Source organism: Conger conger, chromosome 10 (genome assembly GCF_963514075.1).
Source record: "Conger conger chromosome 10, fConCon1.1, whole genome shotgun sequence".
Classification (NCBI taxonomy): domain Eukaryota; kingdom Metazoa; phylum Chordata; class Actinopteri; order Anguilliformes; family Congridae; genus Conger; species Conger conger.
In genome coordinates this window covers 42517959-42530832 of record NC_083769.1, presented here as the reverse complement: position 1 = coordinate 42530832, position 12874 = coordinate 42517959, and the positions used below count along the sequence as shown (strand labels likewise).

Below are 12874 nucleotides of genomic sequence, written 5' to 3'. Positions count from 1 at the left end.
CCCCCCCGATTACAGCTTTTTTCAGTTTCCACTGATTTCTGCAGTCTCTCCTGATCCTCTCTCTCTGCCTTTTTCAATGCAGCCTCAGACTGCAGGCCTGTATCACACCCCTTCTTTAAAAAAAAAAAACACTGCTTATCCTGAACAGGGTCGCAGGCGGGCTGGAGCCTATCCCAGCATACATTCGGTAAAAGGCAGGCATACTCCCTGGACAGGTCGCCAGTCCATCGCAGGGCACACACACCATTCACTCACACACTCATATCCATGGGCAATTTGGACTCTCAAATCGTCCTGCATGTCTTTGGACTGTGGGAGGAAACCCACGCAAACACGGGGAGAACATGCAAACTCCGCACAGAGAGGCCCCGGCCGACGGGGATTCGAACCCAGGACCTCCTTGCTGTGAGGCGGCAGTGCTGCCCACTGCACCATCCGTGCCGCCACTTGGTGAGCACTTGTTTATCGAAAGCGAATTGCAGTTGATTCGACTTAGCAGGGGACAATCCCTCTGGAACAATGTGGGGTTTAGTCTCAAGGGCCAAACAGCCATGCAGATCTTATGGTGGCTACACTGGGGCTTGAACCACCAGGATTCCAGGCCCCAGTCATGTATCGTAGTGACTTGACTAGAGGCTGCCCAAAATGTTGCTTTGTCTTTCTCCCCGAGCTCTTGCTCTTGGTGTTAATAAACGCCCTGCATTGTCTCTTCCAACAACCTTCGGACCTGGACCCCAGCCTGATGGGCCCTGCACACACACAGCTGTTGTGCTGAATGCCTGACACGGTCCTCTTCGTAACGTGACTGTCCGCTCGCTCTGTTTCACTCCTGGTGGACCTCTTCTGTGTAAAACACAGTCAACCACCCCGTCGTCTTTTTCCCACTCGGAGGACGGGTGGGATTGTCAGGCTCTGTCCTGGCCTGCCTTGCATAGGCAGTGGACCTCGAAGGGCATGTTGCTGACACAGGCCCTGTCCTGACTTCTCACTGGAGCTCCTCAGAGATCACGGTGTGACCTCCCTACTCTTTTGGGTTTTCACCTGAGCGACTTGGAGATGTTGTTTCTGGATATGTTGGTTTTTATTTTTAAATTTTTTTATAAGAGTGTTATGCTGTTGCCACCGGTTCTCTCTACCCCCAAGAGGATTACTGCATACCAAGCTGAGATCTCTATCTCGCTGTTAGCACTTTGAACTCAATTTCACCAAAACAGACCTGCTCTACTTATCAGATAAATTCTCATCTCTCCGACACTGTTCAGCAGCTGGATGGTGATTAGCCATTTCCCTACCCATTCTCAAAGAGCTTCCCTGTGACAACACTTTGCAGGAAATATTACATCTGTTCTGCTTTTGTTGGGCCTCAAGTTCTTGTCCTTACCGCTCCTGCTATGACCAGGGACTGATTATAATGGATCACGTGCAATATTGTGCAGTCTGTGATTTCCAAGCTTTATTTTGTTGGTATGAAAACGATATTTCATTAGTGCAGTTTATCACCTTTTCCGTACTTTTCAGTGATCTGGTTGTGTACATCCCACATGGCACTAGTTGGCAAAGCGTGCAGGAGGTGTAATCTGCACCTGGGAGATCACAGTGCTGTGGAAATTAGACCGATAGCAATGAGCAATGGATGCAAAGTGCGCAGCATGGTGCCATTAATCTTCCTTTTTATCCGTTTATTTTTTTTATGATATACCAGGTCAAGGTTTGTGTTTTATTTGATGAGGAGAGTGATCCAGCCCTAATGTGTCCGTGTTGCAGGTGCTGTACTTCCACACACCCCTCAGGCATCCTGGTGTGGTGGCGGTGGTGGAGCTGGTTTCCGTGGCTCAGACACCAGATGGCTCCCAGAGTGCACTGGGGTGCGGTTTTGGCATCCTGCGCCTCTTCTCCAGCTCGTCCAGTCCAGGGGAGCCAGATGCAGGCCAAGGAGAGAGAAGGTGATTGGCTAACGGGGTCGCAAAAAAACTGCAGTGTTCAGTATGGAGGGGCAGCTTGTAGCCTAGTGCCTAACGTACATGACTGGGACCCGGACGGTTGCTGGTTCTGGCCCCGGTGTAGCCAGGATAAGACCCGCACAGCTGTTAGGCCCTTGAGCAAGACCCTTAAGCAAGACCCTTAACCGCGCATTGCTCCAGGGGTGATTATCCCTTGCCTAGTCTAATAAACTGTCGGCTGCTTTGGATATAAACGTAAGATAAATAACAGAGGACTGTTGTTACTATTTGAGTCTCTTAAATGACTTCCCCCATCTTAAAAGTTTGAAGATATTCCAACTATATACAGAATATATTCATTCAAATCGTAAATTTGTCATCACTGTTCCCAAACTGTATATTTTCTGTAGAGTCAGAAGGAAAAGAGCTTAGAGATGTATATTTCAGCGGTTATTGAAGTGTTTTCTGGTTCTTTTTTCACAGACTGAGTCTTTATCATGGAAGCCCCAGAGCACTGCTGTACCAGACACTGCAGGAACCCTTCGAGCGTAAGCCTCCCTCGCTGTTTCCTACACGGGATCTGTGTTCAACTTAAAGATACCAGCTGCATGAAGGGAGATATTGATCCAGGGAAAGATTGCGATGAGCTGTGAACTTTTACACACACACACACACACACACACTTCATGTTTCAGTTGCTCTGGCTCTGTGAAGTGATTCCCCTCAGTTCTCTTAATCAGTTTGTGTTTGTGTTTGACATTTGAAATTGAATTCCACCCACCAGTTTACCACTTTAGAAATGACTTCTCGACTCCCAAGTTTTAAGTCGTGGGTTCGATACGAGGTTTCCTGTCGCTCAAGCTACAGTTTGGATGCAGTTTTCAGGAATGTTGCTACATAGGATTCCTGTAAATGTCCTGCGAAATGACTTTCATTTTGACAAAAGTTCCTTTGAAGTGATTTTGGTTGGCTGACTGGAATTTAGTTTTCGGGAATTTTACACAGAGAAGCAAATGTTTTTGTCAGAAGTTGATTGATTCAGGCTTAGTATTGGTGAAATGAGCCATGGATTCAAAGTCAGACTTTACCGTTTGTATGCCCTTAGAATAGGGAATAAGATGAGAAGATTTATAATGTTTCAAGCTTTAAGCACATTTATCTATGTTTAAATGTGCCACTGCCTGACTGAAACTAGTTTATGACTTTACTACTAAAAATGGTTTATTTGAAGAATAGACAATGTCTGGGTCTAGTAGTTATTGTGTTGGCATACATTCAGTGCCTGTACTGTTCAGACTTAAGTTTATTTTTTTGTTGTAGGGTCAGATGTCTGGTCCAGTTGTTATATAACTTACTATCCATGTGTCATCTGTAGGCCTGTTTTTCAGAGCCGTGTTTCTCTTCAACATGCATTCTGACAGCTTCCTGTGGCAGCCATGTTTGGCTTAGATCAGTGCCTAGACTGATTATCCACTGTACTTACATCCTTCCCCATAACCCCCACACGCCCTCCAGATAATTAAAGATGTATTTTTAAAATGAAATCCGCAATTAATATTTTGACAGCACTTGGAAAAACTAGCTGCTATTTCTGGAACATTTAAGATGCTACGCTGGGAATGAGAGAACTGATGCTGAGTGGGTTTTAATGCAGGGCTGTACAGCTAACTCGCACATGCAAAAAGAAAGGAGCACAGAAACATAATGGATTCTGGGTAGAAACGGGCTGTTTAACAGAAACATGTATTTATTGTGTCTGCTGTCATTGGAAGCAGAAAGTGGGTTTGGTCTTACCGTCTTTGTTTTCACCAACCATATGACTGAAGGGCTATAACAATCAACTTCCTCAGAAGGGCTCTACCAATCAACTTCCTCAGAAGGGCTCTACCAATCAACTTCCTCAGTAGGGCTATGCCAAGCAACATATCAGAAGGGCTATACCAATCAACTTATTCAGAAGGGCATATTCCAATCAATTATTCAGAAGGGATATACCAATTAACTTACTCAGAAGGTCTATACCAATCAATTTACTAATGTGATGACAGGATGTAGCAAAACAGTAATATTAGATTCCTTTTCATGTATTAGATATATCCTCATTATTATTATTTTAATAGCAAACATCTGCCGTACGAAAACACACGCCCCCAACACCTCCGGTCACACACATTGCTAGCACTTCCTGAAAGCGGTGGGGACGAGAGTTTGCCCGGACCTGTGGCTAGCCCTGCTAAGCTAACGGTGATTGCTCTGAATTAGCAAAGCGACTCTGGCCCTTTCAGCGCCAGTCAAACCAACTGAGATGCTGAAATTGATAGTAATTGAGAAAATTGATCTGTCTGCGGATTGGACAGGCTGGCACCACATGGGCGGGGGAAGAAGGAAGTGGAGATTGTGGAAAGTTCACCTCGGGGCGGCCGGGACGAAACGCAGTGATCGAGGACGACAGCCGCTTACAGACATAACACTTTGCATTCGTCTGGGCAGACAAAGCCCATTTCCTCTTAAGTAGCTGTCTGAGGTGCACCACTTGATCGCGGTCGACCACGGCGTTTATTTAAACCGTGAGGGGGCCACTGAACACGACCCTGCCCTGAGTGACGGGAGGGTAACGATGCTCGAGGTTTTTCCATTAAATTTTACAGTCATGTACATTTCAGGTATTTACATCAGTATAAAAGCCACCGGTGCAGGAGTCCTCTTTTGGGGATATATAATATTATTCCACTTCTTTTGAAGCCTTTGTACGGGGGAGCAAATAGAAGTACACATCCAGCTTGCGTTGCTAAGCCGAGCGTATCAAGCTTGACAGACAAGCCTTCCTCCTGCCGACGTGTCTTTGAAACGCGTGTGATTTCCTCCTGAGAGTAATAGAATATAGCGGCTTTGTGGAGGGGCCCTGTCGTTTCCGTTTGAGAGTCACATTCCGCCCTAAGCGCTGTTTTTTTTTTTTGTTTTTTTTTAACAATTTTTTATTTTAAAGCGCCTCCTGGATTTTATTTCAATTTTATTTATTTATTTTTTACTAGGTGCTAAGAATAAATTGCGTAATTAGCCTGAATCAAAAACGGCAAAGGGAGGAAAAACACGAGAGTGGAGCGGAGTGCGATGCCTCGTTATGTTTCGATCAGAGAGACTTGGTGCAAACGAAGAGGATCTGGGTAACTTTATTATTTCCAGTGTGCCGTACGAATCCTTAATGAGAGCTCTCGTCGGTCCGCGGCCCTGCCGTGGATGCGCGGCAGCTGCAGCTAACTAGTCCTGGCGTTTCCGATTATGTCATTTGGTTTTAAATTAGGACGTAATTTGCATTACGGGTCTGGTGTTGGGTTTCGTTGGGAGACGCGTTTTCCCCGATCCTGCGTTTCATCGCCTGCCGCTTTGCTGCGGCCTCGGTGAGTCATTAATGTATGTAGCAGCGCGAGCGAACGCTCAGTAATTACGGCATGGCGGCACTATGGCCGGCTTTGGCGGGAAGCAGAACTGCAGTCCTGTGGACGCGTCTGCCTTTCAAGGGTCATTAGATCAGTGAAATGAATCCGGCACCACGCCCGTTGGATTGAATGCTTTTTGAGCTAAGGATACGATTGCAATGTAAAGGATAATGTATGACATCGGCATTCAGGCTTGAGAAATGTCTATTTTATTATTATTGTTATTATTATTTATTTATTTTTTTTACAACTTTTCATGTAAGATGTTAAATATATTTTTCATGCAGAACCAATTTTATATTTTAGCATGGCCAAAAAGTGTTAGATACCGCAAAACTACTATTTGTTGTGATTTCTCTGATCAAGATAATAGTTTGAACATGTCAACACCCTTTGTATCTTAAAATGTGGTACAAATGGCTGCCAGCTATTGTCTATTTATTCTAAACTGTTTATAAACAGTGGCCAAGCAATCTGGTAGTTCTGCTGCAGTATTCTTAAGTGCTAAAGTGTTAAAGTGTTTTTATTGACAGTCGAGAGTGAGTGCATCAATCAACAGAATCACCAGAAAGCCTGGGCAGTTGGTAGGAAAGAGTAGAGGAATGCAGATTGTAGTGTGTAAGAGTAGAGCAGTGCAGACTGTAGTGTGTAAGAGTAGAGCAGTGCAGACTGTAGTGTGTAAGAGTAGAGCAGTGCAGACTGTAGTGTGTAAGAGTAGAGCAGTGCAGACTGTAGTGTGTAAGAGTAGAGCAGTGCAGACTGTAGTATGCAAGAGTAGAGGAGTGCAGACTGTAGTGTGAAAGAGTAGAGGAGTGCAGACTGTAGTGTGTAAGAGTAGAGGAATGCAGACTGTAGTGTGTAAGAGTAGAGGAATGCAGACTGTAGTGTGTAAGAGTAGAGGAATGCAGACTGTAGTGTGAAAGAGTAGAGGAGTGCAGACTGTAGTGTGAAAGAGTAGAGGAGTGCAGACTGTAGTGTGTAAGAGTAGAGGGGTGCAGACTGTAGTGTGAAAGAGTAGAGGGGTGCAGACTGTAGTGTGATAGAGTAGAGGAATGCAGACTGTTGTCCGTGGATGTGAGTGATGCATTGTGGGCCGGGTCCAGAGCGCTGGCCTCTCTTCCTCCTCCTGCTGTGGCCTCCTGTTTTGCCCGCGGGGCAGGGGCAGCGCTGCCTCCTCCAGACGGGGCAGCTGGTTCTGCCGCAGGGCTTTGGACTGGGCGGCGGGAGGGTGGTCAGCCCCTCTCCCCTGGCACCGCTCTGCCTGGCCGGAGCCGGATGTGGCCCCTGGCCCCCGGCCCCCGTAAGACAGGTGAGAGGGGAGAGGGGAGAGGAGAAGAAGAAGGAGCACACATCCCTCTAATGAGTCACTGTCAGTGCGCTAGGAGATTGGCAGCCGCCCGCCTCGTTGGAGGTTTCAGTGCAGCGGTGCGTAGGTGTTGAACAGATAAAGACAGCGTGTACCTTTACCAGCGGCGGGGAATGTGAGGGAGTTTTTCCCTGAGCTCCCGCGCGCAGCCCCGGCGACCGTACACAGAGTTCTCTCCGCGCGCGTCTCTAATTGGTCTGAGTGTTGTGCTTTGGCTCGCCGACAATGCCTACATTTATATATTTATTTACGCATTTACACATTTCTCCATTTGTGCCGCCCCTCGGGTCATGTCAGTCAGAGCGTGATTCATGCGGCGGCGGTGCTCGTTCGGCTTGTGTTCCCCGCCTGCTTCCTGCGAGCCGCGCGCCTCATTCATTTGTTTTCTCCTCAGTTTTCTTCTTTAGCGCCCCAACAGTCTGTTCTTATGAGTCAGGAACTGCTGCCGGAGAGAGGAGCCGACCGGCTTGGCTTCTGGCCTATTGATTTCTGTTGCTCTTTTACTGGGGGGGGGGGGGAGGGAGAGGGAGATGGGGGGAAAAAAGAAATGAGGTAGAAAAGGAGAGAGATGGACAGAGTATGAGAGAGGAGTGGATGAAGGGATGAAGGGAGGGGAACCTGACGATATTGATGAAGGGACTGAAAGACGGGAGTGAGAGATGGAGAGCAGCTGAGAAAGATACTGAGAGAGAGAGTGAGAGAGAAGGAGAGGGGGGGAGAGGGAGAGTGAGAGACTGAGAGAAGGAGAGGGAGAGTGAGAGACTGAGAGACTGAGAGAAGGAGAGGGAGAGAGACAGGGAGAGGGAGAAAGAGACAGATGGAGAGGGAGCGAGAGAGAGGGAGGAGAGGAAGAGTGAGAGACTGAGAGAGGGAGAGGGAGAGTGAGAGACAGATTGAGAGACTGAGAAAAAGTGTGAAAGACTGACAGAGAGAGACAGAAGGGGACAGACAGACAGAGGGGGGCAGTGAGAGAGGGACAGACAGACACAGATACCTGTGACAGACATACAGAAGTTTGTCCCTGATGCCTTGGAGGAAATGGAGCCTCTGGGATGTGCCAGGGGCACTGCTCTGTCGTTGGGCTCACGGTAGCCATCTTAGCCATAACCGAAGGGGAATGACATCAGCCAGCCTTCCGCTGATCACTTACTCATCCTGCGCTCCTGCTAGTGCAGCTATGTAATGATTTTGCTTAGTGGAGTGTTACAGTCCCAATCTGTCTCCTCAAAGGAGCAATCTGAGAAAGCTGTTATAGGCTGTTAGGGTGGCTTGTGGATAATGGGAGAGCAGACTTAAAATTTACCATGAAATACAAAGAAGCGTGTTGCTGTGAAATGGCTGTCCTGCTGTCCCCTTCTGTCTCACGGAATTTGATCATCAAAGCAGTTGTGCTGCGTTTCATTTTCTGGGGCTAATATTCTGTCTAATTTCTCCCTAGGACCGAAACAAGATGAACAATATTTCTTTTCGCGTGGTAATTCTGTAAGCCCTTGCTTGATACGCACCGGGGGAGACAGGGCGGACGGAAATCCCTTCATAAAAAAGTGAAACGCGGGGTGAGGCAGCAGTGTGGGTGAAGGGGGGAGCGTATGTTTACCTGCACAACGGTGACGTGGTCTCCGTGTGCCCTCCTTGCACTCCGGCGGCTCATTCAACCTCAGCCGAAATGGATGAGAACACACACAAACTCAAACGCTGTGCTCCAGAGGTCGCCCATTGTGTTTTGAGGGCAATCACAAAAGAATCCTTTTAGGACGGCAGACAGTGGAGCTCAGTGCGCTTTATGCTGCGGGAGTTCATTTCCTACACCTGATTTGGTTTACGCCCCGCAGATATGTAATGCCTTTTTTAAATGGCTCGGGCCGCGTCATTACAATTCATGATTGTTTTTCAGACATTTCAATCCGAATATTATTATTATTGTTGTTGTTTTTTTGTTTTTTTTAACAAGTCGGGGCCGTAGCCTTGAGAAACCTCCATGGACGTCTGGCACCACATCTGCCAGGCTGGTCACTCCGATAGTTTTGTGGACAGAGGTCAAACAAACGTGTAAAGTAATCATTCTTGGTTACTTGTGATTTGACCATTAGCTCTTGGTCATTTTCTGTGGAATATTTTTCATGCGCACGTACTGTATGTCTGCATGTGTGTGTGTCTCTCTTTCCCTCCCTCCCTTTCTCCTTTTCTCTCTGTCTGTCTTTCTTTCTCTTCCTCCCTTCCCCTCTCCCTCTCTCTCTCTCTCTCTCTCTCTCTCCCCCCTAGTGTGTGTTTTCTCTCCAGAGCTTGGCATTGACGTGCAGATAGAAAGTTTACTTTTTGGAAAATGTTCATGCTCGATTTGATCATTTGGCAGCTTCTGAAATATTAGCTTGTGATGAATAAGGGATAATGAGAAATAAATGGTGAGAAAGGAAATGTTCCTGTCCTGATACCAGGGTTCCATCTCTGTTTTGCCAGATCCTATTAAAATTTCATTACCTCTTGCGCTTGTTAAGAGAGAGAGAGAGAGAGAGAGAGAGAAAGATATGTGTGTGCGTGAGAGAGAGCAAGAGAGTGAGAGAGAGAGAGAGAGAGAGAGAGACATTTCAATATTTAAACACCTATGCTCGTGTAAGAAATGAATGTTGTGGAACTGAATGTGCCCCTGGATAGCAGCCAGTTCAGGCTCATGCTCTGAAACGCGTCGCGCCTTTTCTGAAATGATAAGTTGTTTTGGGGTTTCTGGTCTTTTCAGTCATTGTGCGTTCGGTCGTTGCCGAGTTGCTCCGCCGGTGGTTGAAATGGGCTCTCTGACAGAGAACAAACGCGCATCAGCTGCTTTCCGAGGCGCTGAACTGCAGGGGATACGTGGCGTAGATGGGACAGATGGCCGGGGAGAGCGGGAAGATCAACTGGGGCGCGTACCGAGAGCGTACAGAGAGTGCACAGAGAGCGTACAGAGAGCGTACAGAGAGCGTACAGAGAGCGCACAGAGAGCGCACAGAGAGCGTACAGAGAGCGTACAGAGAGCGTACAGAGAGCGCACAGAGAGCACACAGAGAGCGTGTACAGAGAGCGTACAGAGAGCGTACAGAGAGCGTACAGAGAGCGCACAGAGAGCGCACAGAGAGCGCACAGAGAGCGTACAGAGAGCGTACAGAGAGCGCACAGAGAGCGTACAGGGAGCGCACAGAGAGCGTACAGAGAGTGCACAGAGAGCGTACAGAGAGCGCACAGAGAGTGCACAGAGAGCGTACAGAGAGCGTACTGGGAGGGTACAGAGAGCGTACAGAGAGCGTACAGAGAGCGTACAGAGAGCGTACAGAGAGCGTACAGAGAGCGTACTGGGAGGGTACAGAGAGCGTACAGAGAGCGTACTGGGAGGGTACAGAGAGCGTACAGAGAGCGTACAGAGAGCGTACAGAGAGCGCACAGAGAGGGTACTGGGAGGGTACAGAGAGCGTACAGAGAGCGTACTGGGAGCGTACAGGGAGCGTACAGGGAGCGTACAGATATCTTACAGGGAGCGCACAGAGAGCGTACAGAGAGCGCACAGAGAGCGTACTGGGAGGGTACAGAGAGCGTACAGAGAGCGTACAGAGAGCGTACAGAGAGCGCACAGAGAGCGTACTGGGAGGGTACAGGGAGCGTACAGAGAGCGTACAGAGAGCGTACAGGGAGCGTACAGAGAGCGTACAGAGAGGGTACAGGGAGCGTACAGAGAGCGTACAGAGAGCGTACAGAGAGGGTACAGGGAGCGTACAGAGAGCGTACAGAGAGCGTACAGAGAGCGTACAGAGAGCGCACAGAGAGCGTACTGGGAGGGTACAGGGAGCGTACAGGGAGCGTACAGAGAGCGTACAGAGAGCGTACAGAGAGGGTACAGGGAGCGTACAGAGAGCGTACAGAGAGCGTACAGAGAGCGTACAGAGAGCGCACAGAGAGCGTACTGGGAGGGTACAGGGAGCGTACAGAGAGCGTACAGAGAGCGTACAGAGAGAGTACAGGGAGCGTACAGAGAGCGTACAGGGAGCGTACAGAGAGCGTACAGGGAGCGTACAGAGAGCGCACAGAGAGCGTACAGAGAGCGTACAGAGAGCGTACAGGGAGCGTACAGAGAGCGTACAGAGAGCGTACTGGGAGGGTACAGAGAGCGCACAGAGAGCGCACAGAGAGCGTACTGGGAGGGTACTGGGAGGGTACAGAGAGCGTACAGAGAGCGTACAGAGAGCGTACAGAGAGCGTACAGAGAGCGTACTGGGAGGGTACTGGGAGGGTACAGAGAGCGTACAGAGAGCGTACTGGGAGCGTACAGGGAGCGTACAGATATCTTACAGGGAGCGCACAGAGAGCGCACAGAGAGCGTACAGAGAGCGTACAGAGAGCGTACAGAGAGCGTCTCTCTCCGCTCCTGGGCTGGTGCTCCTGTGGAAGTATGGAGGAACGCACGCGGAGGATTGTCAGCCCTTAGCACAGATTTAGGTTGGGAATGTGGGTCAACCCTCTTCTTCTTCTGTGCTTTTGTTCTCCCTGTTCTCTGCGTGATCCTCTGTTTCACAAGGGGGGGGGGGGGAGGGAGGAAGGCAAAGACAGAGGGGAAGAGAAAAAGAAAGGGATAGAGAGGGAGGAGGAAGAAAAAAAGAGAGGGGGATAGAGAGGGAGGAGGAAGGGAGAGCGCAAGGGAGGAAGGCAAAGACAGAGGGGAAGAGAAAAACAAAGGGAGGGGAAAGCGGGGGTTGTGAGCGGTATGGCGTGTTTTGGGATAATCAGATGCGATGGCGGTGTCTGTCTGATGGAGCGTGCCGTGTGAGTCTGTCAGAGACATGCACCGTGTGGTGACGGGAGGTCTGGGACGGCCCGGCCTGACGTACACCGGCACGCACCCTGCTGCCTTCTGACCACAAGTCTACTTTCATGGACACTAAACTGCCCAGAAAGCACTGCAGTCCTGTACTACAGGTAACGCATTCGGTCTTGGAGGGCCGCAGTACCACGGGGCGACATGGCTCAGGCTGTAAGAGCAGTCGTCTGGCAGTCGGAGGGTTGCCGGTTCGATCCCCTGCCCGGGCTGTGTTGAAGTGTCCCTGAGCAAGACGCCTAACCCCTAAAATACTCCTGACGAGCTGGTCGGTGCCTTGCATGGCAGCCAATCGCCGTTGGTGTGTGAGTGTGTGTATGTATGGGTGAATGAGAAGCATCAATTGTACAGCGCTTTGGATAAAGGCGCTATATAAATGCCAGCCTTTAACCTGGGAGCGTTACCATTTACCATTTAGCTGCTGATTTAACTCCACTCCTGGAGGGGGCGCTGTGTTGGTAGGTTTAACTCCACTCCTAGAGGGTTGCAGTGTCTGCTTGCATTCAGTGTGGTTCAGGGTCAGTGAATCGTTGAATGGTGAAAAAAAAGCACACACCTTGTTCTTAAGGTCGTAATTGTCAGGCAAAGGAAAGGAAAACACAGTGAATGCTGTTCCTCACATTTTAAACAGCGTGCATTATTTGTTATCCCTCCTAGCTCCACATTACAGCGGGGCTGATTTATTACAGTACAAACATTTGACAAAGTGTGTTGCTTGTATTCCCTGTTGATAAGAGCAGACTTTACCAGCCAATTTGATGAACAGCCACACTGTGGACCTTTGACCACAGTCCAAAGCAGGGCATTGTGGGAAGTGCCATAGGGATGAGTGTTAGGAACCTCTGCTCTTCCATCATGCATAAATTGCACTGATAAAGGGACATTTGGCACAAAATGGCGAGTGGCGTTGTATTGAAGTTGCAAAAATACTTTAAAGTGAGAGTTCACCGGAAAAATGAAATGTATTCATTCATCGTCGATGAATGCCTGCTTTAGGCAATTTATTTTAACCAGCGACGACTGCTCTCTGCGGAAAGCTCGGCAGATTTCATTAGTATGTCAAAAAGGGTTCCCAAGGCCTCGGACTGATTTCGGAATGAATGGAGCTTTATGGATTAGAGAGGTTAGAAAGAAAGGTTCTGTTTTAAAAATCAATTTGAAATATCATAAATAATAAAAACGAATGCCGTCTTTGGGAGGAGAACACCACCAGTGACTCCAGCACAGCGCATCCCCTCTTCAGCCATAGCTTGTTAGGAAGTTCCTCTTGAAATTAATGAGGTAATATCATTAT

At 48.6% G+C, this 12874-nt stretch overlaps 1 protein-coding gene across 1 annotated transcript in view; it reads left to right on the top strand.

Moving 5' to 3' along the window:
• The window catches only part of nphp4 (nephronophthisis 4), a 156015-nt gene that overhangs the window by 28955 nt on the left and 114186 nt on the right, over nt 1-12874 (top strand). Inside the window, exons 3-4 of the mRNA XM_061259116.1 lie at nt 1765-1943; nt 2424-2488. The gene's annotated coding sequence lies outside the window, so the exon portion shown is untranslated. The remainder of the gene's footprint in view (nt 1-1764; nt 1944-2423; nt 2489-12874) is intronic.